At 51.4% G+C, this 26,595-nt stretch overlaps 1 pseudogene; it reads left to right on the top strand.

Moving 5' to 3' along the window:
* Positions 1-7,695: 7,695 nt before the first annotated feature.
* Positions 7,696-11,011, top strand: LOC136516825 (tubby-like F-box protein 8; annotated as a pseudogene).
* The last annotated feature ends 15,584 nt before the right edge of the window (positions 11,012-26,595 follow it).

Genomic DNA, 26,595 nt, shown 5'->3' with positions numbered 1-26,595 from the left:
CGTCCAAGGGCAGGCTCTGCCTTGCCTAACATCCGAGGGCTAGCTCCGCCTCACTCGACGTCTGAGAGCTGGCTCCACCTCGCCTAATGTCTGGGGACTAGCTCCACCTCACCCGACGTCTGCACACTGCTCCTTCATAATTACATGCATAGATAAGGCAGGGCACTCAAGTCAACCACAATACCAAGGACCATACCCTGCATGCCTATAGGAAAGTACCGTCAGGATGTAACAAGACGGGCACTTTAAGCCCTTCCAGGCTTGTCAGAGCCCGAATAGTGTTGTAGGCGCTGGCATTTGTCTTATAGTGTTGTGGGCGCTGCCATTTGCCCTCGGGCGCGGATCCTGACGGAAGCTCACGACAACCACTACGGTCATGGAGGAAACTCGCATCACCTACAGTAATAGACGTGCGGTCTCTGCACTGTCTGCTCCCTGTATGGCCATGGATCAGCACCCTGGTTCGCCGCGCCGCTCATCAGGGTAGGATGGGACATGACAACTTGCTAACCATGCCAAGACATGATAGGATCAGCGAACGTGCTCCTAGCGTGGGGCTATCCTTGGCATTGCCTGCCATGTTAGTGGGGCTCGCATAGAGGAAAAGGAAGACCCAGTATCTTTGAAGGACCTCCTTTGCCTCTAGTTTTTTCTTCTTTGTCCAATCTGTAATCCCTGCTCTCCCTTGGCCTATAAAAGGGATGGTAGGGCACCCCACTAAAGGGGAGATTCAAGACACCACACATCATATCACACATAGCTGAGCAGCGATCAAGCTATTAGCACCCATTCGACCTTTCCATCAGAGACTTGGGATCTGTCCCTCTCTCGCCTGTTTCTAACCCCAACTACAAACTTTTTAGTGCTAATAACACGAGCAGTAGCCACAAACTGGAAGTAGGGATATTCTGCCCGAACCAGTATAAACCTTGTGTCTTTTTAGCATACCATCTCGGCCAGATGCGTAATAACACAAATTTACTCATTGGTGTTTACTCGAAACACCGACAACACTCTTCCTTACCAGTGTGACCAGAGTTTCCCGCCCACACCTCAAGCTCTACATCTTAAACACCAAGAAGGGTCAGAACAAATTAACCCTTTTTACACATAAAAAGGGAGAAAGAACAAATTTGTTCAACCAAAACAAAAGAACAAGCTTGTTTAAACGAAACAGGAGGGTTGAAACTTGTCCGCTTATTACAAATATGCCGCCTAACCTATCTGACTAAACTAACCCCTTGGGGGATGATTTCATCTTCTATCTTGGCAGAAAGGTCATGCACCAGGGGGCCACCTCCTTCTCTATGTCATCTAGCTCAGCGTCGGTATAGACGAGCATGAAGCTTTGGCTCATCGTCGCCAGATCGATGTTCTCATAATGAGAATGGGCGATCACAAATGATCGGTGTCAGGTTCATAAACTCGGGGTCCCCAATGCACCCACTTCCATGCAAAAACTCAGTACAGCAGACAACATAGCAACAACGCACACCTCTCGGGCTAGCCTAGATACATAATGACAGGCTAGGGGAACGATCCGGTCCTCGACCAAAAGACCTAGCCAAGGTGGGGACATAGTCTGACTCCAACCTCCTTTTTCGACCGAGGATATGGCGGACCTCTGCTTGCGGCTCTTCCCCGACCAACATGGTTGGGGTCGACTAGGAAAGACCGACCGGGGACGCCCGCTTGGTGAGGGCCTAGGGATCAGGCAGAGCAAATAAGGTAAGGCTCTCAAGTCATACCACAATACCGAGGACTGTACCCTATGATACCCTATGCACCTATAGGATGGTGCCACTAGGCCATGCCAGATGGGTACTATGCAACCTTCTAGGTGTGCCAGAACACGAATAGTATTGTAGGCGTCGATGTTTACCATACTAGGTGAACACGGTAGAGCCTGCCACATGCATCTGGACATAAACAATATTGTGGGCGCCAACGACCGTCTCGTACCCAACAATGTGGGCAACAAGACTAGGTAGCACACGTATATATTCTCTCTCTTTCTCTGACTTGTAAGGCCATCCCCTTCAACTATAAAAGGGGATGAGCTCTCTCCTAAAAAGGTCTCTCTGGCTCTCTGGCTCTTTGGCTCTCCTCAAAAAGGGAAGCTAGACGATTCGAGCACTCGAGGACCTGAGAACTCGAATAGCTCAATAGCTCTAGAACTCTAAAGCTACATAGAGCATATACTCCAATACTTAGCGCATATTAGAGCCCTCATCACTCTCAGCCCTTTGGTTCAGAGTCCGACCGGGCCTTTAACACCCCTTCTTATTCCTACTCGTTTGTAACCCCATAGAAAACTTCGAGCACCTGGGATCAGGAATAAAGTCAGTGATTGACTAAAACTGGACATAGGGCACATTGTCTAAACCAGTATAAATCCTGTGTCATTCAGTGCTAGGCCACATCCGATCACAACGCATAGCAAAACTATAAATATTTACTTGTTGGTCACTTTTCGCATCGACAATTGGCCCACCTTTCCACCATCTTCGTCATGGCGGGCTCGACCGATACGATTCGATTTGGCTCGCTAGAGTTCCCCACACTCCTACTTGTTGGGATGTGGGTTCCTCTTGTCTTCATGCCACTCTAGACCTAGCCAAGTAGGGCGACAATGTCAAAAGCATGGTCATATCATACTTGGCCAACTAGGGTGATAATGTCACGCATCGAGCTCAGCATGGTGGTCAGGGCGCGAACCACGTCCCCAACCTCCATGTGGATGCTCCCCCATTCCCCATCCTCAGTTGCTTCATCGAGGGCAGCCACTGAGACTAGAGACCGGGACATCCCTGCGCCAACCTCAAGCGGCGCTGACCTCTCTCTTGCAGCAGCTCCTCTAGCGATAGAGGGAGCGGGTGATGCAGACACGGAGGCCAGCCCTGTCGCCACATCTGCGAAGGATGCCTCGGGCTTCCATCCGCCCCACCATGAACATGGCCACCTACATGGACGATGGCTCTAAACATGCCGCCTCCACCTATGACATCGAGGACACGACCGGCCATGCTGCGCTCGCCATGGGTGCCCTGGATGCACCCTCCTTCGCCTACTCTCCTGTGGACACAACCGTCGACTGTGCCTCCTCGGCTGATGCCACGGCTGCCCTAATGACACTCACGCTCGCCACCACCATGGCGCCAGGTGGCTCCTGGCGCGTTTGCCGAGAGAAGGATCTTTTTCGAAGCAAGACGCAGGAGAGTCCCATGTCCTCCAACACTGCATGGTACATGGCAGTTAGTTCATGGCAAAAATCCATCAAGACAAAAGTACAAAAAAGTCTTGACTCACCCTGACGCCATCATGTGAGGACATTTTTGGGTTGGCTTGCCCAACCCTGGCTGCTCCTCATCGACACATTGCCGCTTTGAGCCCTCCCTCGGCTCAGAGGGCTTGGACGAGTCAGAACGTACGCCTTCTGCCGACTCTGGATGCGCCGTTGAGGGCTCGGACAGAGCGGGACGACCTGTTTCTGCCGGCTCTAGGGGCCACCATCGAAGGCCCAGACGAGGCGAGGCGGCCTGATTTCGCTGGATCCGAGGCCACCGTCGAAGGTCCGGATGGGGCGGGACGTTTTGATTTCGCCGGCTCTAGGGGCACATCCTCCCCAGTCCTACCCCATGGCATGCCATAGGAAGGGCCCTGCCTATGATGAGGGCAGGGTCCTCATCCCCGATGGCCTAATCATCCCACGAGATGGGTGACATGGAGCCGTCATCCTCTTCCTCCGCTTCTTCTTCCTCCTCTTCTTCAGATGAACCTTGACTCCGCTTCTCCTCGCTGCTTCAACCGCCGTTTTTTCTCCTCATTGTCCTTCTTCTTCTTCCTTTGTTCATCCGCGGCACGGTTCACCGCCCTCATGGCTGTGTGCTCTGGTAGCGACGCGACAGGAGTCCTAGAAGAGTAACTCCACTGGTAGCTTGATGAAGCCCGCGTCCGACCACATCACGGGATGTCCTAGGATCGAGAACACGGCGTCACCCTCCCTCGTGGCCTCCTTGATGCACTGCGCGACTTCACTATTGTGGAGCAGCCCCTGGACGAGCATTGTCCCGATGAGCTACATGCTAGACGTCATCCCAGTACAGCGGGAGGACACACACCATCAGGGGCACCACCCTCCTCACGTGATACCCCCGATGACGCTAGCCCCATGGAGGTTGTGGGTCTTTAGGAACACGATGGCCTTGAGGAGGTCACACATCCTCTTCTTCTCCTTAACGGGTGGCCCCCATGGCCATGACAGCGGAACCTCTTCGATCAGACACCCAGAGAAGACAGGCAAAGGAGCGGCATGGTTGTCCTTCAGGTAGAACCAATGCGAGTGCCACCCCTTATTGGATCTGGAGAGCTGGTAGGGCATGTACTCGGCCACCCACTGCCCTCGGAGGTGGATGCCCACGCATCCCATCGACACCAAGGTCTCCCATCCTCTCTCCTTCTTCTTGATCAAGGAGATGGAGAAGAAATATCTCTACAGCTTAAAGTGGGGCTCGATCCCTAGGTACCCCTCGCACATCACGATGAAGGCCACGATGTGCTGGATCCTGTTAGGGTTCAAGTGCTATAGCTCGATCTAATAGTGGTGCAACAGACCCTAAAAGAATGGGTGGGGAGGAACCATGAGTCCACGCTCGTGGAAGGGCACGAAGGAGACGATGTAGTCGTCGGGCAGCGCCGGCACATCCTCACGGTCAGACACAAGCCACTCCACCACATCGGTCCTCCCATAGAGAAGACCACGCTTGACGAGTCTCTCCATGCATGCATGGGTAACATCAGAGCGATACCATGAATCCATGAAGGATGGAGGTGGCTATGGAAAGCAAAGGCGATAGTGGAGAAGCAGAAGCCACATATCTAGGGCTCCGATGGTGGATTAGCAAGCATGGTAGATCCGAACGGCGGCGGCGAAGAAACAGAGAAGGTAAGGCAGTGGTTTTGGTATGCAGAAACATGAAGGGGGAGGCTGCTATTTATAGGACGGAGTGGGGCAAGAAGGTGAACCGTCCGCCTAGATTCACATGCTCACTGCACCGCATCACGTCACCTCTCTTTGAAGATCATGCGCATGCTATCTCTAGCCATGACCTCAAAGTACACGCTGGATGACGGTTTGCCCGATTGATGGGTCAAGAACCTTCGCAGGTAAGGAGAGATACAGAGCTAAAAACTGCTTCTACGACCTATTTAGGCCCAGGAGTTCGAAGGCTAGCCCTCCGATGGGTTCATAGCCGCTCTAGGGCTCCCTTAGAGTGAGGGGTGGAAAGGGATGGGCCCACTAGCGGCCAGTACTTGGGCACATGAGCACCGCGGGCATCCCGACCCACGTTCGAGTCTTGGTCGGTTCCCAGTCCACGGCTCAGCCCCTCCGTTTTATCGAAAAAACACTTGAGGGATGATGATCACAAAGACGAGCCGACCCTCGACCGGACCCCTGCCACGTGTTGGGCTTGAGGGAAGTTGGACTCGCAAGGAGACCGAACGTGCGATCGTAGTACGACGATGGACCGATCGGATCCTAGGGGACTGAAATCAAGAACAACCTTTCTAACCTCCCGAATCCAATGGTTACATGCCCCCAAGAAGACCGATCGCGACAAAAGGGAATCGTCGTCCTACCAGGACATGCCGTGGGCTACAAAAAGAAGGCCAAGGCCCTCAGAGTCCTCCCATCCGGAAAAACCTCCAAAGGAGTATTCTACTCCTCCGCAAGCTTGGGGGCTACTGTCGGGTATCATTGTTAGGGATACCCAAAGCAAGGAGGTTAGCGCCCACGCTGACTCCCCCGGATGGCTCAAGATATATTAAAAAGTCTCGAGCGACCCCAAGGTTACGGGCTTCGTCTCACCCAAGGTCGTGGGTTCTGTCTCGCCCAACGCCTCGGGTGTGGGCTCCGTCTCGCTTGACCCCAAGGCCGCGAGCTCCGTCTCACTCGACTCCGAGGACGCGGGCTCCGTCTCGCCCTAGGTCGTGGGTTCCATCTCGCCTGACCCCTCGGGTGCGGGCTCCGTCTCGCCTGACCCTAAGGCCGTGAGCTCCGTCTCACTCGATCCCTTGGATTCGTGCTCCGTCTGGTCGGACCCTAAGGACGCGGGTTCCGTCTTGTCCGACGGGGACTCATACCGCCGCCAACCACTCCAGGTCCAAGCATATGGGCCTAGGTCAAAACTCTGACACTAGGAAAGAGGCTGCCACGCCTCGATGTAACCCGTGGCCATGACGGGCCATACCTGGCGATTCACATCAAGAACAGTATCAGGCGTGCCGGTACTGTTCTGCCTAATCCTCGTACGGACGCTGACAGGCACGTCAGTTCACCACGATGTCCGTCGAGATGGAGTGGAACGCCATGATCGGCAGATGACGTCTGTGCATGGCGCCAGTGACGAATAGGGCCACGACGTGGAGCTATCCCTGTTGACATCTACAGGATCGGCGGGACCCGCATGAAGAAGAAGAAGGACCCGACAATCCTGAAAGCCTTCTTCTCTCTTTGTCTCTCTCTTTTGTTCTTCTCCTTTTTCTCCGTTGTAACCCGTGCTTTCCCTTCGCCTATAAAAAGGGAAGCAGAGCGCCCCATGAAAGGGGGCCGGACCACGAGATAAAAACACAAGAGCACGGCACGAGCACACGGCTAAGCGGCAACCAAGCTCTCAGCACCCGTTCACTCCTTTCACCAGAGACTTGGGATCATTTTCCTCTCTCGCCTGTTTGTAACCCCTACTGCAAACCCAAGTGCCGGTAACACGAGCAGCAGCGAACTGGGCGTAGGGATGTTCCGCCCGAGCCAGTATAAACCCTTGTATCCTCCGAACACACCATCCGAACCAGACGTGCAAATACAAATTTACTGATCGGTGGTCCGAAAACACCGACAAAAAGTATATTCGTCAAATAAAAAACTTGAATTTAAATGAATAAGTTTAACCCTAAGAACACACAAACTGTTTGCCTATAGTATACCACCTGGTCACACCTCACTCACAGACTAACAAGTCAACAACGTATTGTACTCGACTCACGTAACTAGTAATGTACAAACGTTAATCGTAACCCTGATTAGGCCTTGGCGTGCACGTCAGCAACGTAAGCGTGCAGCCACTGTCACCCGTGCTCCCTCTTCCCTGCGACCCTGTCCTCTCCCTGCCACGGCGGGAACGAACCAAAGGACGACCCGCTTTCTGTGGCTGGGGCACCGGGCCGCCCGAACCGAGGCCTTGTTTAGATTGGAAAAAATTTCAACCCGATGAATAGTAGCACTTTCGTCTTATTTGGTAAATATTGTCCAATTGTGGACCAACTAAGCTCAAAAGATTCATCTCGTGATTTTCAACTAAACTGTGCAATTAGTTATTTTTTTTACCTACATTTAATGCTCCATGCAAACGGCTAAAAATTGATGTGATGGAGAGAGAGTGAAAAAACTTGGAATTTTGAGTGTATCTAAACAAGGCCCGAAAAGGAAAGGGGGCCCCGGGCCTGGCGCATAGTCAGAAGGGCTCAGGGCCTCAGTCCGCACACTTGACGCCGTTATGCTGGTCGGCCCCCTACCGGCCCGCCTGCTTCTGTACTGGCAGAATCTCCCAAACGGAACGGAACGGAACGGGATGACCGGAGCGGAGCAGTATAGTCCGTAATAAACAACACACGCCTCGTGCGCTTCCTTCCCCTCCCTCCCTCCCTCTGTCTCTCGCGCTCTCTCGGCTTCCTCGCTTGCCTGTCTCCCTCCCCTCCTCGCTCGCTGGTTCGCTCCGGGCCTCCGTCTCCCTCACCAGTCACCCCACCCACTTCCACCCTCCCGTCGTTCCTTTCCTCTGTCGGCTGGCTCCTCGTCGCGTGGTCTGAAGGGAAGCTGGCCCAGAGGTGGAAAGAGCTAACCCCGGTGAAGGAATCTGAGCCACCTGCGCTCCGATCTGTCTTCCGAAGGACGCGGAGGGAGGAAGGCTCCGGATCGGGGATTTGCGTCCTTCCGCCACGCCCTGATGTGAGTTCTCTCTCTCACCCGAGCGCGGTGGTCCGATTTGTGGGCTTACCGTCTTGATTTCCCTGATGCGTCCATTTCCCGCGGTAGGGATGTGATGTGAGAAGAGGCGTCGTTTTTTTTTTCTGCGCGTTTCTCGTCGGGATGTTCGCAAAAATGTTCCGGGGGTCCTCTGTCTCATATTGAAATTCCGCTTATTAGCAGTGCCGGTGAAGAGACCGTTCTGTACTCGTGTTATCGAGAGCTTGCCTGCTGCTGTCGCTGCTTCCGTTGCAGACCTGTTAGTGTTAGATCTTGTGTCCATCTCTTTCGATTTTTTGTAGCCCGTCGATTTGTTACTCGATTTGTTCCTTAAAAGGTCTCTCCTTTTTTACCCACTCCCACCTTTGATGAATCAGGGGGAAAAAGGGGTTCCTTTTGATCTTTTGACCACGGGGCGCCTAATTTCTAGCCTAGGACTGGGTTTGGCCGTACGGGGGCCGAAGTTTCTTTCTCGAAATGTTGCAACATGCCACCAAGAATGGTTGGTGTCATGGTGTGTGATGCACTGATGCGACTTCTCCGGAATTAAAATGTTCTTGCCCTTCTCTGTTCTCCCGCAGCTGCACTCCACAAATTCTGTTGTGATATATGTATCATTTTTTTTTTACTCTCGGAGACCCTGTCCCCCCGTGTGTTCAATCGTGATGAGCTGTACTTGGAATTGATCTATTAATAATCATAACCTATGCTATTATTCACACGCTTTCACATCTAAGATTCTTTTCTTCGCGCAGGTCCAAATCGGCGATTGCCTCCGTGTAGGCACACTCAAAAGCAGTATTTCCCTGTGGGGTGGCGTGATCTCCACTGTTCTATCAGTGGAGCAGCCACGAAGGCTGTCGGAACCTTCCCTGTTACATATTCGCAGGCTAAGCCCCAAGATTCTTGTAGGCTTTACTGCGCTGTTCTAGTTGGCGAAGATGTCGTTCCGCAGCATCGTTCGTGATGTTCGGGACAGTTTTGGTAGCCTGTCACGGCGCAGCTTTGAGGTGACTATCGCTGGCCTTTCTGGGCTCACCGTGCATCACAGGGGGAAATCTCAGAGCACGGTGCATGAACTCCGTGATACGGATCTCATAATTCAGGAGAGCCGTTGGGCTAATCTCCCTCCTGAGCTCCTCCGTGATGTGATCCGGAGGCTGGAGGCTAAGTGAGAGTACCTGGCCAAATCGCAAGCATGTTGTGTCCTGCGCTGCTGTTTGTCGGGCATGGAGGGAGATGTGCCGGGAGATTGTGCTGAGCCCGGAATTCAGTGGGAAGCTTACGTTCCCAGTCTCTCTAAAGCAGGTATGCTTAAATCCTTGACCTGATTACCTGAATGCTTTTGTGAATGATATTATGTACCTAATGATAGCACTTCCCAATACTTATTCTTATGTCTTTCATATTATTACTAACATTTGATAATGTTTGTCTTCACAGCCTGGGCCTCGCGATAGAATGATTCAGTGTTTCATAAAGCGAGATAAATCAAAGTCCACATATCATCTCTACTTGTGCCTGAGCACTGGTATGTTGTGCCTTTCTTTTGCTTGTATGAGTAGATCGTTTATTGTTTTTTGAATCCCTACGATGATTGATATTTTGGCAAATATCTGCTAGCATCAAGTCGACATTCTGGTCCTCTGTTCTGCCTGTGTCTTTCCGTCATTTCTGCCCAACATTTCTTCGATTCGGAATGTAATTGTTGATTCGCCTTACTTTTCTGCATCAGCTGTACTTATGGAGAATGGCAAGTTCCTCTTATCAGCTAAAAGGAACCGCAAAACAACCTGCACGGAGTATATTATCTCGATGGATGCTGACAACATATCAAGATCTAGCAGCACATATATTGGAAAGCTGAGGTAATAGAATTGAAATGCAAGTGAATGGGTAGCCTTTCTTGTTTTTGCCTGGTTTATTTGATTGTGTCAGCTAATTGATGTATTTCTTGTCATTTCCAGGTCAAACTTCCTCGGCACAAAATTTATAATCTCTGACACACAGCCCCCTTATAGTGGGGCTGTAGTCCCTCATGCTGGCCGGACAAGCCGAAGATTCAACTCCAAGAAGGTCTCCCCTAAGGTGCCAACTGGTAGCTACAACATAGCTCAGGTGACGTACGAGCTAAATGTTCTTGGCACGAGAGGTCCTAGGCGGATGCACTGCGTCATGCACTCCATACCTGCCTTCGCAGTTGAGCCCGGTGGCATAGTCCCTGGACAGCCTGAGCAGATTCTGCCCCGGGCATTAGAGGAGTCCTTTCGCAGCACCACCTCCTTCTCCAAGTCATCCATCATGGACCCGTCCATGGACTTCAGCAGCTCCCGTGACTTCAGCAGCGCCCGCTTTTCTGACATTGCCGGAGGCGCCATAGCTGGCGACGAAGAGGGACAGAACAAGGAGAGGGCGCTCGTGCTCCGCAACAAGGCCCCAAGATGGCACGAACAGCTGCAGTGCTGGTGCCTCAACTTCCGTGGCCGTGTAACCATCGCCTCGGTGAAGAATTTCCAGCTGATCGCCGCGCCAAGCCAGGCCCCTACCCCTGCCGCCGCTGGGGCTCCAACCCCAGTCACAGCCTGCTCCGCAAGACCAAGATAAGATCATTCTCCAGTTCGGTAAGGTGGCGAAGGATATGTTCACGATGGACTACCGCTACCCGCTCTCGGCCTTCCAGGCTTTCGCCATCTGTTTGAGTAGCTTCGACACCAAATTGGCCTGCGAGTAAATTAGACGCCGTAGAAGCAATGGAACAGTCCGGAGCTGGAAATGCACAAGAGGAGAGAGATGCATTTGGCCGTAGGATTTTAGTTTGATGCTTTTGCTTTCTGTTGTTTTCTCGCATGGTTGTATTCTGCTTCCTGTTAACCTGGAACAACCGGACTTCTTCGCATGTATGTTAAACCTGCTGGCACCACGGTTGGTGCCATTCGTGTAATGTGCAAAAGATTCCGCCCTTAACGTGAATGAATTGTTTTCGAGCTAGTGCATGTGCATGGCAGCATGGGTACTTGCGTTGTTATACAAGAGCAAGTATAGGCCCTGTTTGTCTGGAGGAATTTAGAGGAATCTGGATAAATCTGGAGGAATTTATGAGAGGAAAAACATTGTTCTGGATGAAAAAAGAAGCGGATCGAGCTGGGTTTAAGAACACGCGAACGGGGCCATAATAGCATGGCTGGAAACCGGCTGAGTATTGAGGTGGAGAAGAGAGAAGATAAGAGAAGTGGAGGTAAGCTTAGCCGGTTTAAACACAAGAATCGAGAAACTTTGTTAGAGAAACAAATGGATCATGTAGTAAAAAGCTAATTACTATATGAGTGAGCTCAGAGAAAACTATAAATATTTTTATGGCTCGTTGGCTGTATTATTAGCCTGCTCGGTGAAAACGAAGCTTGACTTCGCATGATGGAGCCTTGCTAGCTCTGGTTTTATTACAGTTGGTTTGGTCACCGGTCATCATGGGTCATGGCATATGATCTGCAAACGCGCCGCCCATGTTTGCCGCGTTGAAGTACGGTGGTTATGTCTGATGGGAGAATCATTGTACATGTGTGTGCCCCTTTTTATGTCAGCAACAAAGCTGCTCTGTTGAGCTTCTTTAGGTTGAGCTTTTTTCGCCCCACTTCTTTTTTTATCTCTTATTATCAAATCGGGAGAGTTTGGCCGCCGACCTAGACGGTCTACAGTCGCCCTGTTTTTTTCGTCCGTCCGATCTCTCGTCGTGCGGTCTAGATTGATTGTAGTCGCTTCCGTTTGGAGCTGCTTCTTGTAGCTTCTCGTCATCCTCTATAGGTTTTGCTGCTTTTTTGCGTCCTGCTCCAGCTTCCCGTCCGAATCTGCAGAAACATATATATTATCTGGCTTCTGCTTCTCCTTCCCCAAGCTTCTTCTCCCTGACGCTTCTCCTCGGCTGCACCGTCCCCAACCCGCTGAGCGACGCATCCGCCCCCACCCTCGGTCAGGCTGCCTCCCGGCGAGGTTGCCACCGACGGATGCCGCCTCCGCCTATCCGCCCCCGGATCGGCGCCTTCGCCTGGCCGGACACCCACCGCCGCGACGGTGGCGGCAACCTAGGGTTTTGTTGGCCTGGCCGGCCAGCCACCGCCGCGACGGTGACGCCAACCTAGGGTTTCGCCCGTGGCTCAGCTCGTCGGCCATACCTCCTGGTACCTCACCCTCTCCTCCTCCTAATCCGTCTCATCGCTCCTCCCCAAGTCCTCTCTCCATTCATCTCCCCTTTGCACAGGTGGTTGGCCGGCACTGCAGCTTGCGCTGCCTCCCTGGCGCGGCGGCCCTCGGCCGCGGCAGTCCCGGCATAGGCACCCCTCCGCGCGGCGGCTCCGGACGTGGCAGCCCTGGCACGGACGCCCCTCACGCCGTGGTAGCCTTGCCTAGGCCCCAACTGACGCTGTCCCAGCGTGGTGGCTCTGCTTCGCCGGCTTGCTCCCCGGCGCGCTCCTATTGCAGTCTGCCTTGGCTGCAGTGGACGGCTATCACCTCCCACAAGACCAGCAACTGCCACCAATGCCTGCTGCCGGTACCATCTCCCTTGTCCTCTACTGTTATCTTCGTGTTGGCGCCGCTGCAGCTCGATTGGCAGTCCATTTAATTTAGCTTCCCTGTACATCAAAGCATGTCAACTGGTTCATGATTCGTAAGCCTAGCGCAAATTTGGTGCATTTTTTCCCCTTTTGGATGCTGCACTGGATGCACTGTCTATGAAGCTGCACTGGATGCATTGTTTATGAACTATGAGTTTGTTTTTTGAATGTTGAAGACAACAAAGGGAATGGACACATGAACAGCACATAATTTCCCAAGTTTTAAAATTTGTGTTGAGTACTATATGCATGTGAAACCTATTGCTTTTGCTGATGCCACATATAGTGATGTCTCCCTATCATGTCATAGCTTCCTAGGATATCTTACAACAGATTCGCTCTTGCTAATTTGGCCTACAACTATGTAATATGTTATTCTAATGCCACACATTTACCTAAACAATTCCACGCACGTATGCTGCTTTATACTTCAAATTCACAGCAGATTTCAGTGGTATATGCATCCTATTGTTGGTTTCTGATGGCTCATATAGTGATGTCACACTGTCATGTGACAGTCGTCCACATGATGAAATTCTTTGGTAGTCTAAAGCCTGTGATAAAAATGACCTCTCATATTACCTGGGAACATAGGTTGATGATCTTCAAAGCTCCACAGCATGTTCATGTAGCATCTCCTTTCCTATGTTCGGTCCGATGCGATCTATTACAGTTTTCCCCAGTACATAACTCTCCTCGTATCTATATTCTTCTCTACATGTGCCAACAGTTTGCTTTTTTTTTTCCTATGCTGCTTTTTAACTCCGTTTTATGCTTACACACCCACAAGAGATCAGATGATTTTGTTTGGTTCATTTTTCAGCCTACCTCTTGCTGCCCTTCGTTCTCAGATTTTGATTTGTTGTTAATCAGGTCATTGTTTACCTTGTCTGATTATGGTCTGTCTTTCTAAATAGTTACAGAGAGGCCAATGACATCCAATGCTTCTATAGAGATGGCAACCTTTAAACTAAAAGATTTCAGGTACATCCCCATTTCAGCATGTTATCTTTACGAGGCACTTAGTTTTCTTACCATATCGCAAGACTCATCTAATTAGACACTACGACATCTATGTTATGTTGCGGCATACTGATAGTTTATTACGCTCAGATCAACTTTGATGTTGCCTCTCCAACACCATATGCACAGTACGAGATCCAACGCGTTTCTATCACATTCGAATCAGGTCTTTATTATGGTTGAGGTTAGATATTCTTTTCGTTCAAAACAGGTTTTCCTTACTTCTGGTTTCCTCTTCTAGAAGTGAATTGGCTTTCACCCAGTAGTCTCATTAACTACTACTATTGTTCTTCCATCTACAGATCGTGTTTATCATGATTGAATGCCATGACATTTTATGGTTGTTATATCTTAGAGGTACGAGCAGTGGACATTTCGGAGTTCGTAGTTCTAAGCGGTTGTCAACACCGCTTAAATGGCAACTAATATGTGCTGCACTGGCTTCTTGTTTTCTTAATTTTATTCCCATAATTTAGGTACGTATTGCTAACTTACTGTAAACATTTGGGTTAAAAAAACCTTCTCAAGTCATCGCTGCTTTTCCATGTCTCTCTTACATCATTCAGTTCCAAATTAGATACGCTTAAGAAAACAAATATATTCAGTTAATTCCTACCTTATGAAGATATTCATTTGTTTTTTCTATGGAAGTTATTCCAACTCAGAATACATATATGTTTTTGCTTAGTTCAGTGCCTTTTCTAATTAATCTAGGAGTATGACCATAAAAAGCATCGTAAGTACCTCGCTGTGTATTCTCAATGAATGAACTAGCCTGCCGCCGCTATTTATGAAAATAGTAGACATCAGAGATTCTTAGTTCTGAAAACTGGAATATGTTTTCATGAATCTTATGCAGGCCACTTATGAGGCTACTATGCATCTGTGAAAAAAAAACTATGTTTCATAGAGTGAATTGAGGACAAGACCAGTAGGTTGCCCATCATTAGTTTTCTCTGAATATGTAGATTGTCTTTCATCCAGTGTTCTTGTTCTCATGGGAATTGCTCGAGTTGAACATCTTATTTCTGGAAGACGGCAAAATCTAGGTTTTACCATCCCATCAATTTCAAGGTATAAACGATGTTACCTGCACGGTTTGATTTCCGTTTAATCGCCGGCGCGCGAATGCGCGCGTGATGGACTAGTATATAAATAAGGTCGAACACTTTCTCCGTGGACGAAGAGTGCACATTTATGTAGCCACAAGGAGGAGCAGTACAGCTAGGACATGTGATGAAGAAGAAAGGGCCGGCGCATCAAATATGAACCCATGATGAGTGTGACTGGGTGAAGGAATGATCTCCTCTGTCTGCAGCTGCAGGTGAGTATGTGACTTAGGGTACAGGTTCCGTTCGCTCGCTGAAAAGTACTGCTGAGGTAGTGTCGCACAACGGGGCTATACTCAGTCTCCGATAAATAAAAAGAGTGTGTCTGAGCTGAGTGCACAGAACTGGACCATGAGTGACCATGAGTGAATAATGGATCCACACACTTTTTCTTCCAGGACAGGAAACAAAGCGCATTTGTGGCTTGCTTGGACGGCATGAGCGCGAGAAATGATGGGATGCATTGTGACCCGGCAGTCATTCCCGGTGCCACACGAGGGGCTCTCGCCTCCCAGAACGGTGGCAGGCAGGACGAGCCCTGCAGTCCAGTGGCCTCATCACTAGATCGGCAGTGGCTACCAGGCTTGGTGCTCAATATGATTCATTAGGACCGCTTCTCCTCGACGAGGTTTCTGGTGTGGTGTCGGTGTGTGATCGCGTCTGGGTATTCAGATCCAGGAGGAGATCGACCCGAATCTCTCGGTTTTAACTTTTAACTGGGTGGAAGTGCGGACGCGTTCGTGCGATGCAACTCGGCGAGCATCACTCCCCTGTAGGCTAGCTCACTCAGGTGGGGGAATTTCTGATCTTGTCTGCTTGCTTTTCTAGCCGATTCTCTCGTGGGCAGCGTGCTGGTGCCTGGTGGGGCGACGCGGTGGAATCCCACTGCCACTAACCATGGTGGCGAGTCGACTGGCAAGTGCGATGCGATGGGAAGAAGGATTCTCCTTCGCCGTCGTAGCGAATGATGCCCGATGCCCGATGGTATAATACGGTGTTCTGGCTGCTCTGGTCGCCAGATTCTCTCCGTTGCTGCCCGGGGTCTCGAACTGCATGATTGAACCGCCTTGGCTGCTTTTCCCAAGTGGAACATCCATGGATTTTCAGTTTCCGAATAGGGGCGGGCTCCAGGTTTGGTATAATCGACTTGCTTTGAATAAAATTTTGGTGGGTCGCCAGGCTCAATCGCACTTGTGAGAGTGTCAAGTGTACAACCACGCAAAACATCGTTGAAACATAAATCCTCGATTTGCTCTTGCTTGCATGATGTCAAATAGGGCCTAAAATTGTGGTCATGACACTATTATATTGTTATCAAAGTCACTTGTACCTTTTCATATACATTCTTGCTCGAGTCCGGGTCTTTGAAATAGAATAACTATAATAGATACGAGAGCATCTACTACAAAGTAAAAAAGCAAAATAAGTCTATATAAGATTTAAATAGTTTTAACTTAGACACCATAAGATAAGATATAATATGATTTTTTTTAGCAAACTGTGAAACTGGTTTTCATGATTTTCTAAGCTCAAATAAACTTTTTTATAAATTTTCTAGGTTAACCAGATTTTAGTATTTTTAAATGCATATTTTTTAAATAAAAATAAAAATAATGTTTGTCTGGTTTACCTTTCCAAACTATCTAAAAGTTTATTTTCGCTTTTCGTGATTGACGTGGCGCTATGTCAAACAAACCCCCTGTACAAAAATCTCTCATGGTGTAAAAAAATAAATCTCTACAACTAAAATATTCATAAGAGAATCGTTGACAGGCGTGCGAAACAAATCATCGTTCGCTCCGCTCCCTTCGTCCGAAACAAAACCTTGCGCGCTCACTTCCCCAGGCGCACGCTCCCCAGGCGCGTGGACCAACGCTCCCTCCCCTCGCGAGATGCCGCCTTCAGTCGCGCTCCTTCCTCTTGCCATGACCAATCACGCTCCCTCCTCCCTTTCCCTCAGCCCCGCGGTTGCCCACGCCACCGCCTCCTCTTCCTTCCGTCCGCTCGTCGCATAGGCGCCGCGTCTACCACACCGTCCTCACCCGCACTCGCCCACGCCACCGCCTCCTCACTCCCTACCGCGCACAGCAGCCGCAAGCCCGTGCCACGGAGGAGCGCCGTGGGATTCACCTCTCGTCCACGACCTCAACTTCTGCCTCTGCGTTCCACGGAGGATCTGGTTTATACCAAATCGACGACGATCCCTTCTCCGCACATCTGGTTTTTCCTTGTCGCCCTGTCCCAAGCCATCAGCCTGGTGCCTATGGTCATGGGTAGCAGCCAGCCGCTCCCCATAGAAGATGCTGCCGGCGCCGGCCTGTTCGTCGGGGGAGAGCACGCGCGACCGCCCTGCCTAGCGCCTAGGCTCCCCGACGCCCTGCCTCCACAAGCCCCACTCTCACCTCGTCCCCTCTCTTTCTGTCGGGGACCAAATACTGGGGTACCCAAAGAGGAGGAGCTAATAACCATCAAACGTTGATGCTTCCGAATAGACAAGAGCGCAACTACACTTCTTACCCATACAACCGAAGGTTGGCTGCGCCTCGCCCGGCCCCTAAGGGCTGGCTCCGCCTTGCTCGACCCCTAAGGGTTGGCTCCGCCTCGCCCGACCCCCGAGGGCTGGACTCTGCCTCGTCCGATGTCTGGGGCCAAACTCCGCCTCGCCCGACGGCTAAGGGCTGGCCCCGCATCGCTCGACATCTAGGGCTGGCTCCGCCTCGCCCGACGTCCGAGGGTTGGCTCTGCCTCGCCCGATGTCCGAGGGCAGGCTCCGCCTCGCTCGACGTCCCAGGGCTGGCTCCGTCTCACCCGACGTCCTAGGGCTGGCTCTGCCTCGCCCGACGTCCCGTGGCTAGCTCCGCCTCACCCGACATCTACACCCTGCTCCTTCATAACGACGAGCACAGGGTAAGATAGGACACTCAGGTCAACCGCAGGTACCAAGGACCATACCCTACACGCCTACGGGAAAGTACCAGTCAGGGTATGACGGGACGGGACCCTTTAAGCCCTTCCAGGTATGACAGAGCCTGAACTAGTATTGTAGGCGTTGACTTTTGTCTTACAGTGTTGTGTGTGCCGCCATGAGCCCTCGGACACGGATCCTAACATAAGCATACGACAACCACTACAATCCAGGAGAGAACTCACATCATCTATAGTAACGGATGTATGGTCACTTCCCCTGTCTACTCCTCGTAGGGTCACGTTTCGGCACCCTGGCACGCCGCACCGTCCACCGGAGTAGGATGGGACATGACCACTTGCTGAATGAAGCCAGAGCACTGACCCAATCAGGATCAACGAACGTGCTATCCCTAGCATCGTCTACCATGTCAGCAAGGTAGGCTCAAGGGAAAAGGAAGACTCAGGCACCTTTGAAGGACCTTCTCTACCTCTTGGTTTTTCCCCGTTCTCCTATCTGTAATCCCTTCTCCCCCTTGGTCTATAAAAGGGAGGGCAGGGACACCCCACTAAGGGGATAGATCAATCCAACACACAACGCATCACATAACACACTGCTGAGCAGCAACCGAGCTCTTGGCATCCTTTTGACCTTTCCATCAGAGACTTGGGACATGTCCCTTCTCTCGACCATTTGTACCCCCTACTATGAACCTTTTCTAGCGCTAATAACACGAGTAGCAGCAAACTGAATGTAGGGACATTCTGCCCGAACCAGTATAAACCTTGTGTCTTTTAACACACCATCCGGGTCTAACATGCAATAAATATAAATTTACTAGTTGGTGTTTATTCGAAACACCGATAGTTAGCGCGCCAGGTAGGGGACCTTTGCGTGTTCCGACAGTAACATTAGGCCACGGATGGCTAGCCACGGTATCAGCTGGGTCCCAGGCGCACACATGCGCTTCGGGAACCTAGACTTCAACATTACGGCAGGAGGAGAGTTGGCATTGGCTCACGCCGCAATCCAATCTCTCCCCTCCATCGGCCTCAACTACGAGAGGCTTGAGCGCTGGCTCGGTGTCTCCCTAGGACCCTAGCAGTCCAGGGAGGACCAGTGCCGCCTCACCCTTTCTGACACTAACGACATGGCGCGGTTTTCCGAAGGAGGATCCCTCTCTCTGGAACACCACATACGGAGCGCCTCGACAGCGCTTTCGTTCGGTCTCCGCAACGCTGCGGCGATCATTAGCCACTTTGTGGCACGGCACATGGTCCTACCGCCTGTGAACAACGAGTTTGTGGGGGTGATCGAACACATCATGGAATCTCTCCACAACCTCCTCATAGAGGAGCCAGAGTCATCCTCTGGCTCTGACTCCAGCAGGGGAGCCATCACCCCTCTTGAGAATGCTTCATGATGGGTACCCCCGAGGGACACGTTGAAAACGTCCCCACGGAGGAGGCTACCCCGACGGGCTACCTCGGCGACAAAATTGAACGGAGACAGCAGCCCCACCTCGCATGGGGGTGGAGCAGCTAAAAGCCCGATAGTGGGAGATCGAGGAAGCACGAATCCAACTTGTGTAGGAGTGCGCGGAGCTCGATTGAGAGATTGAACGCCGTGGAGACGGTGGCCGCACACGTGTCATAGCCCATGATGTAAACCGGAGGATCATCGCCGACGATGAAGCCCTTCCTCACTTCGCTCGGGCAAGCAAGAACATCGCCGCCGCAACCGCCCTGCTCCATGGTCTTCTAGAGGCCGCGATGCCCGAGGATCGTTGGGCCCACCATGAGATTCGCATGCTGCTCGAGCGTGTGGTAGCGTAGCAGGCAAAGAGCTCGTTGTCTCGGCGACGTAAGCTTGACACTAGCCAACGCACACCCTCGGCGCACCCCACCAGGGACGTGTTAGTCCACCAGGCACCGCAGGGCGGTAGGCAGCGCGCCGTGGTCCTGGTACATCAGTGTCTCGGCCGCAACCATGACGCACGTAGCACCCTCGGTGCCCGTAGATGCACCTACGGTGACCTAAGATAAGGAGCCCACCGCGGCTATCATCCTCGTCACGGCGGACGCTACGACAACGGCGAGGACCGGAGCCCGAGCCCTGGCCTACCGGGCCCTCAGGCCTTCGGCCGGCACATCCTCAACGCTGATTTCTCACTAAGGTACCGACCACCTACCAATATCCCGAAGTACTCTGGGGAAACAAACCCTAGACTTTGGCTCGAAGACTATCGGCTTGCCTGCCAAGCCGATGGTGCAGATAATGATGACTTCATTATCCGCAACCTTCTACTGTTCTTAGCCAATTTGGCGTGAGCATGGTTGGAACTTCTAGGGCACATACAAGCGCCCTGGGAACCCATGGGACCTCAAGAACTACCGACAGAAGACCGGTGAGACCCTCTATGGGTACATCAAGTGCTTCTCCCGGCAGTGCAACGAGCTCCCTAACGTTGCTGACGCCGACGTTATAGGGGCCTTCCTGTCCAGGACTACCTATGAGTCTTTAGTTCATAAGCTAGGACGCAAGGGCCTGTGAAGCACCAAGGAACTCCTAGACATCGCCACCAGCCACGCCTCAGAAGAAGAGGTGGTCGAAGAGATCTTCGATCATCACGAGGGCAAGGCAAGGCAGGACGAGGGCGCCGGCGAAGGCACCTCTAGTCGTTCTGCCAAAAGGAAGAACAAGAAGCAACAACGCAAGGACTCACTCGTGGCTGCTGCTGACCACAAGGGTGGTCAAAAGCCCACGGAGGGCACTCCAAACCACTTCAAAAAATTACTTAAGGGGCCATGCCTGAACCATGCCTTCCTAGTTAAGCACCTGATCAAGGACTGTAGCCTCATGTGGGGATTCTTATCCAAAGGCTCTAACAAAGGGGAGCACAAAAAGGACCTTGCCCCCACCACGAACGACTTCAAGGAGAAGGATGATGGCTTTCTGACGCTGGATGGCTGCCTTATGATCTTCGAAGGATCAGCAGCCTATGACTCCAAATGTCGTCAGAAGGTCACGCGCCACAAGGTCTACACGACCGAACCAGCCACACCTCCCTTCCTCCGGTGGTCAGAGCCCACCATAACCTTCGATCGGACCGACCATCTGGAGAGCATCCTGCATCCGGGAAGATATCCGCTCGTGGTCAATCCAATCATTGGCCCAAAGCGGCTCACCAAAGTACTGATGGATGGAGACAGCGACCTCAACATCATATACGCCAAGATGCTCGACGAGATGGGCGTCGATCGGACATGACTCCGCCTAACCCGAGCACCTTTCCACGACATCGTGCCTGGGAAGCAGGCCATGCCACTTGGGCAAATCAATCTGCCTGTTACCTTTGGGGATCAGTTCAATTATAGGACTGAAACACTCACCTTTGAGGTGGTTGGGTTCCTCGGAACCTTCTACGCCATCCTAGGACGTCCATGCTACACAAAGTTCATGGCCGTCCCCAACTATACATACCTCAAGCTAAAGATACCGAGCCCCCATGGGGTCATCACCATTGGCACCTCCTTCCAGCACGCCTATGAGTGCGAGGTCGAGTGCTGCAGTCATGCCGCAGCAATCGTCGCCTCCAGGGAGCTCGCCGCCCTTAATGAGGAGGTCATCGAAGAAGTGCCCAACACCAAGAAGTTGATCGGATCGTCCGAGTCTACAGAGGGTTCTAAAGAAGTCCTCATAGACCCTGAGAGCGCTGAAGGTAAAATGGTGCGTATTGGTACCACGCTTTCCTCCGAATAGGAAAGCGCCCTCGTCGACTTCCTCCGCGACAACAAAAACATCTTTGCGTGGAAACCCTCGGATATGTCAGGCATTCCAAAGGAAGTCGCCAAGCATACCTTAAAGATCCACCTAGGCTCCAAGCTGGTGAAGCAACGCCTACGTTGCTTCGACGAGGAGAAACGTAGGGCCATCGGCGAGGAGATAGCAAAACTATCGACGACCAGATTCATAAAGGAAGTATACCACCCAGAGTGGTTAGCTAATTCCATTCTTGTACGAAAGAAGAGTGAGAAATGGAGGATGTGTGTTGACTATATGGGTCTTAACAAGGCGTGCCCAAAGGATCCATTTCCTTTGCCGTGCATAGACCAAATAGTCGACTCTACCTCGGTGTGCAAAACCCTCTGCTTCCTTAATGCGTACTCTGGGTTCCATCAGATTATGATGAAAGAGTCCGACCAGCTCACGACATCTTTCATCACCGCCTTTGGATCGTTCTACTATGTCTTGATGTCGTTCGGTCTGAAGAACGCTGGGGCTACATACTAGTGTTGTATACTCAAATGCTTCGGGGACCTCATCGGGCGGACCGTTGAGGCCTACGTTGACGACATCGTGGTCAAGTCCAAATAGGCTAACCATCTCGTTGCCAATCTTGAGCGAACCTTTGCAAAACTCCAAGTCAACAGCATCAAACTCAATCCAGAGAAGTGTGTTTTCGGGGTCCTAAGGGGTATGCTGCTCAGCTTCATCGTCTCTGAGCATGGCATCGAAGCCAACCCAGAGAAAATCTCAGCCATCACAAGGATGGGCCTAATTCAGAACATAAAGGGGGTTCAGCGAGTCATAGGGTGCCTCACCGCACTCAGCCGATTCATCTCACGCCTCGGCGAATGAGGTCTCCCCTTTATCGACTCTTGAAGAAAGTTGACCGCTTTGAGTGGACATCCGAGGGCCAGGAGGCACTTGACATGGTCAAACTGCTTCTGACAAAAGCCCCAATCTTGGTTCCTCCAACCGATGGAGAATCCCTTCTGCTATACATAGCGGCCACCACGCAAGTGGTCAGCGCCACCCTGGTAGTCTTGCGGGAAGAAGAGGGGCATGCCCTCAGGGTGCAGTGCCCTGTGTACTTCATCAGTGAGGTACTATCTGACTCTAAGACCCGGTACTCCCAAATGTAGAAGCTCCTATACACCGTCCTCATCACCAAGAGGAAGCTACGTCACTACTTCGAGTCACACCCGGTGACGGTCGTGATGTCGTTCCCCCTCGGGGAGGTCGTCCAAAGCTAGGATGCCACGAGAACCGCAAAGTGGGCACTAGAATTGATGGATAAAGGCATTACATATGCCTCCTGAACGGCGATCAAGTCCCAGGTGTTGGCAGACTTCATCATGGAATGGACCGAGGCCCAAATGCCACCGGTGGTCGTTGATTAAGAGTACTGGATGATGTACTTTGACGAATCACTAATGAAAAGGGTGCTAGCGTAGGGCTAGTCTTCGTATCGCCCCTTAGGGTACATATGAGGTACATGGTTCGTCTCCATTTCCCCTCATCCAATAATGTGGTTGAGTGTGAAGCACTCATCAATGGCGTACGCATTGCCATTGAGTTGGGCATCCGATGCCTTGACATCCAAGGCAACTCCCAGCTGGTCGTCAACCAAGTCATCAAGGAGTCAAGCTGTCATGATGCTAAGATGGTTGCATACTGCCAAGAAGTTTGGTGGCTGGAGGACAAATTCGATGGCCTTGAACTCAATCACATCCCAAGGCGTCTCAACGATGCAGCTGATGCGCTTGCGAAGGCAGCATTTGGCCAAGAGCCAGTGCCAATAGGTGTCTTCACTAGTGACCAACACAAGCCCTCGGTGTGCTATGAAGGGTCGGAGCAGGCTAACGATGGTCCATCTGATCCAGCCTCGGGGGCTAACCAACTGATGGCTCCGTCTGGCCCTGAGGTCATAGAGCTTGAAGAGGATCTAGCGACAGAGCCTGACCCTCTAGTTGACTAGAGAACACTCTACCTCAACTACCTCCTCCATGACACATTGCTGACGGACAAGACGGAAGCTCGATGACTCACACGTCACGCCAAGTCCTTCGTTCTTATGGAGGGCGAACTCTACAAGCGGAGCCACACCAGGATCCTATAGTGTTGCATCCCCATCGGACAGGGGAAGCATTTGCTGAGCGATATCCACAGTGGGGTCTGTGGTCACCACACCGCACCTAGAACCTTGGTTGGAAACACATTCCGATAGGGCTTCTACTGGCCCACTACAGTAGCTGATGCCAAGCAGATTGTGCGCACCTGCGAAGGGTGTTAGTACTACGATCAACAAACTCACCTCCCGGCCTAGGCCCTCTAGATGATCCCCATCACGTGGCCCTTCATGGTCTAGGGGCTCGATCTAGTTGGGCCTCTCAAGAAGGCGCCCGGAGGATATACCAACTTGCTTGTCACCATAGACAAGTTTACAAAGTGGATAGAAGCTCGACCAATCTCTGTGATCAAATCCGAGCAAGCCGTGTTGTTCTTCCTTGACATCATCCATCGCTTTGGAGTACTGAACTCCATCATTACAGGCAATGGCACATAGTTCATCGGTAAGAAGTTCCTTCGATTTTGCGATGAAAACCACATTCGGGTCGATTGGGCCACCGTCGCGCACCCTTGAACGAACGGGTAGGTCGAGCACACAAATGGCATGCTCCTATAGGGCCTCAAGCCTAGGATCTTTAACTGGTTGAACAAATTTGGTGCATGCTGGGTCACTGAGCTCCCTGCAGTGCTCTGGAGCCTAAGGACAACCCCCAGTTGAGCCATTGGCTACACGCCTTTCTTCATGGTCTACGGTTCTGAGGCCATCCTCCCAACCGACCTCTACTATGGAGCGCCGATGATAAGAGCATACGATGAATAGGGAACCGAGGCATCCCACGAAGACACCATGGACCAGCTAGATGAAGCTCGTGATGTCGCCCTCCTCCACTCGGCCAAGTACCAGTAAGTGTTGCGATGGTGCCACAGCCGACGGGTGTAGGACCGAGCCTATAATGTTAGGGAACTGGTTCTCCACCTCATGCAGAGCAACAAGGACCGCCACAAGCTCTCCCCGCCCTAGGAGGGGCCATACGTCATCGCGAAAGTACTTTGGCCAGGCGCCTACAAGTTAAAAACCATCGATGGCGAGGTCTTCACCCTAGAACATTAAGCAGCTACGTCATTTTTACCCCTAAATAAACGCATACTTTCTCTTATCAGTTTTGTCATCAAAATCACCAATCTTTCGTGACATCCGACCCCTGCAAGTACGAGGGGTCGGACCTCACTTGGGGGCTGCTATGAGTACATTTATCTTACAAATATTCTCTATGTTTTCCCTCTTTTCTCATGGTAAGTCCTAAGGGCTAGGATTTTAGGAACAAACTCTGAGTATAACTGGTAGGACTGCGGGAAACCCACACCCCAGCGGCTACGGTCTCCTTGCTCACCAGCATGATTAGAATTGGCTCGCTCGCACTCCGAGCTTTTTGTGACCTTAACTATAGGAAGGGTCGGAAGGCACTGAACCTCTTTTACAAAAAGAGGGAGAAGAGCTGAAAAGTTGTTTGCCGTAACAAAATTTAAGAAATTATTCATTTTTGTACAAATTCATCGCTTACAAAGTGATTTCATCATGAAAAGGGACTGATGTATTCATGAATACAAAAGACTGTTCACATGGAGGCTTCCCCACAACTTAAACGATTACATTTTCTGACCAGTTCTACTCTAAATACTACTATGATCGCCGCGCCATGCTCTCCATCGGCAACGTCCTACTGCTCCGTGGGATCCTTAAGGGCGCCATTGTCTGCAACGTCGAGCACCACGTCGGTGACCGTGGTGTCTCTGCCAGGATGTCTAGGGACTATGCTATCCTGATCAACCGTAACCCTGACAACAGCACCTGGACGGGGGGCGCTGCCCGCCAAAGAATGCCTGCCATGGCTGATGGATGTCTCTAACATCTCATCAAACTTCATGAATTGGTCGATCCAAGTGGCTACAAGGGCGAAACCCCCCATCGGCGCAGTCCTAGGAGGCTTCCCTGATGACATGGCTCGCCCAGAGAAGATTCGCTAGAAGAAGCCTACGTATGGCTCCATCCCGACGAAGGCCTCACAGACAACGACAAAGCTGATGACGCTCATGAAAGCTCTAGTTTGGTTTTGGTGAATTGATGAAACCCTAAGTGCTAACCTAGTTTATCAAGTGATCATGAGATAGGTAGCACATTCCAAGTGGTGAAGCAAATGAAGATCATGACATGATGATGGCGGTGCTATGGTGATGATCAAGTGCTTGGACTTGAAAAGATAAAAGAGAAAAACAAAAGACTCAAGGCAAAGGTATAGATTGTAGGAGCCATTTTGTTTTGGTGATCGAGACACTTAGTGAGCGTGATCACATTTAGGATCGATAGCCGTACTATTAAGAGGGGTGAAACTCGTATCGAAATGAAGTTATCAAAGTGCCACTAGATGCTCTAACTAATTACATATGCATTTAGGATCTAGTGGAGTGCTAACACCCTTGAAAATGTTTGTGAAAATATGCTAACACATGGGCACAAGGTGATACACTTGGTTGTTGGCACATTTGAGCAAGAGTTAGGAACTTCACTGGCGCCCTAGACAGAAAAGACGGAGGTCACTGTAAGTGACCGGACGCTGGTCTCGGTTGGACCAGTGCGTTCGGTCAGTGGCAGCAGAGGGCGCGCAGTGTCGGTCTCTAACTGGACGCTAGGTCACTCAGTGACCGGACACTGACAGAGTGCATCCAGTCCTACTGATGTGGTAGTGGACAGAGGAGTCACCGAGTGACCGGACACTGGGTGTGTCCGGTCCTCGTCTCTGGATGCTTACTGGAAACGATCGAATGCTGGGGTTCAGCGTTCGGTCACTTTGAGCTGCTGCGTCCGGTCATCACTTGACCGTTGAGATCGTGTGATCAACATTTGAAGAGAGGGGACATGTGGCACACATCATGTGATCGGACGCTGAGGTCCAGCGTCTAGTCGATATAACCAGAGCGTCTGGTCACCCCGTGTTGTGCCCAGTGAAGGGGTACAACGGCTCTATTTTGTGGGGGCTTCTATTTAAGCCCCATGGCTGGGTCAAGCTCACTCTC

The sequence above is a fragment of the Miscanthus floridulus genome, chromosome 17 (assembly GCF_019320115.1).
Source record: "Miscanthus floridulus cultivar M001 chromosome 17, ASM1932011v1, whole genome shotgun sequence".
NCBI lineage: Eukaryota > Viridiplantae > Streptophyta > Magnoliopsida > Poales > Poaceae > Miscanthus > Miscanthus floridulus.
The sequence above is the reverse complement of the archived record's forward strand: the minus strand, read 5'-3'. Positions and strand labels throughout refer to the sequence as shown.